Here is a 2,077-nt window from a genome sequence, read left to right on the forward strand (position 1 = left end):
CCCCCCCAAGCCACCCAATTGTTTTCTGTTGCCCTTCCCAGAAAATAGTAACTTGTTTCCCCTAACTGGAAATGGAACCGACCGAGATAGCAACATGACAGATACGCCATTAGCCAGTGTGACAAGACGACGTGACAAGTGAAAAGCGGGGAGTGGACGCGGGGATTTTCGATCAGCCTCAAACTGGACGCAGAAGGATTGGCACATACTGGCACGGCAAATTAAATCAAATGTTGGAAAATGACGCATCAACAAGGTGTGGTACGTTATATCGGTGTATCTTTTACCTGGTGCCAATTAGCACGATCGGGTCGGGTCGGGTCGGGTCGCGTCGGTTTGCTAGCCAGATCGAGGGTGCATCAAGAAGGTTATGCAGTAAGGTCCTTGGGGCGCATGCAGACAGCTATTGTGGCACAAACCGACCGCCCGACTCGTTGCCTCAAAAACAAACGCGTTTGTTTTCAGGCGACGAGTCGGGCGATATACCCCACCCAATCCGACCCGATCCCATGTATGTGGCGTCAAGATTTACGTCGGGCGCCCCGTAAACTAGGTTGGTATCGAGCTGAACTACGGAACAGATGGCTCTGGTTCTAATCACTGATTTGGCGTTTTTTAATTTGGGTCATTTTGCGTCAACCCATTTGAAGACGGACCTTAAATTTGTAGGTCTCGCCTTTTAACCCTATCCGTACGCCTGAGGTCATTTTGTACCGGGATTGTATTCTTCACATTATAGAATACTTGTAGTACGAAGATCTCTTTAAAACTTTCAGTATTTCTCAAAAAAATCATTTTGATAGACTGCTATGCAAAGCGGTCGGATCGGATTAGAGAGTAAATTTCCTCTTTGGAAAGTGGTGGTACAGAGTTTCCCTCGTCGTATGGATACTATAGTAAAACACGACGTACGGAGGGTTAAGTGGTGGCACAGAGTTCCCCACGCGCATGGATACGATAGTAAAACACGACGTACGAATAGGGTTAAATGTTGGAAAATGACGCATCAAAAAGGTGTGGTACATTATATCCGTATCTTTGGCGCAAAGACTTTCTTCGGGCATCCCACGTAAGCTCGGTTGGTATCATGCTGAACTACGGAGCAGATGGCTCTTGTTCGAACCCCTGATTTGGCGTTCATGAACTCGGGTCGCTTTGAGGAGTTTTCAAGGCGCTCAACCCATTATACTGACTTGGTCCTTTAGAAGACGGAAGTTAAATTCGCTGGTCTCGCATCTTAAATGATAACCTAATAGTAATATTTTTGATAAGGGCGACCCATACACTTTTTTAGACCTATGTCATAGAGGTCAGAGTTGGACCACATCGAAGAGGTTCTTCTTCTTCTTCTTTTTCTTTGCCCACCTCCCCTGCTAGAGATCACTGGGGTATTCCACTGCTGGTTTTTAAAATTTGCATTGCAATTTATTTTTACGTATGTGATCGTTTTTCCTACTTCGCCGGGCCTTTTGCCTTCAGGCAGCCACATTCCGAGGTTAAAATTTTTAAAAAAAAATAATGACTAATGCAGTTTCATTTTGGTTTAAATTGATTTGGGATTTTGCTGGTTTTCGGCCGAAGCCTACTCTTTATCGATTTAAGAATCATCAAGAGATCTTTGACTTGCGAAACTTGCATGAGACCCCCGAGAAGGCTAGGTGTTCGATCTTACCTGTCCTAAGATCAGGGGTGTGTCAGAAGGACAGCAGTAAGAAGGAGTCAGGAGTGATGGAGTGAGGAGCAGATAGAAGGCTACGGGGCCAGAGTGGGGGAGGGCGGGGGAAAGGGAGAAAGCGGAGAGGAAGGCAAATGACAGAACAAGGCGCCTGTGGTGAGATATTTACAATATTTCTTTACAAGATTTAAGCCTGATTTATTTCCGTCTATCTGTCATGTTCTCCTCTAGCACAGTTTTGTGTCAATGTAATTCTCTTTACTAAAAAAAACAACAAGCAAACAAAAACAAATAAACAAACAAGCAAACAAAACAAGCAAACAAACAAATAAACAAATAAACAAGCAGTGGCATCCTTTAATATTACTTCAACTGAGTAAATAGCAACCCCCCCCCCAAAAA

At 44.4% G+C, this 2,077-nt stretch overlaps 1 protein-coding gene across 1 annotated transcript in view; it reads left to right on the plus strand.

The window, feature by feature from the left end:
- LOC101861723 (chitin synthase chs-2) overlaps positions 1-2,077 on the plus strand; it is a gene marked incomplete at its 3' end in the record, with an annotated part of 78,176 nt that overhangs the window by 12,270 nt on the left and 63,829 nt on the right.

The sequence above is a fragment of the Aplysia californica genome, unplaced genomic scaffold (assembly GCF_000002075.1).
Source record: "Aplysia californica isolate F4 #8 unplaced genomic scaffold, AplCal3.0 scaffold00123, whole genome shotgun sequence".
In the NCBI taxonomy this organism is placed as follows: Eukaryota; Metazoa; Mollusca; class Gastropoda; order Aplysiida; family Aplysiidae; genus Aplysia; species Aplysia californica.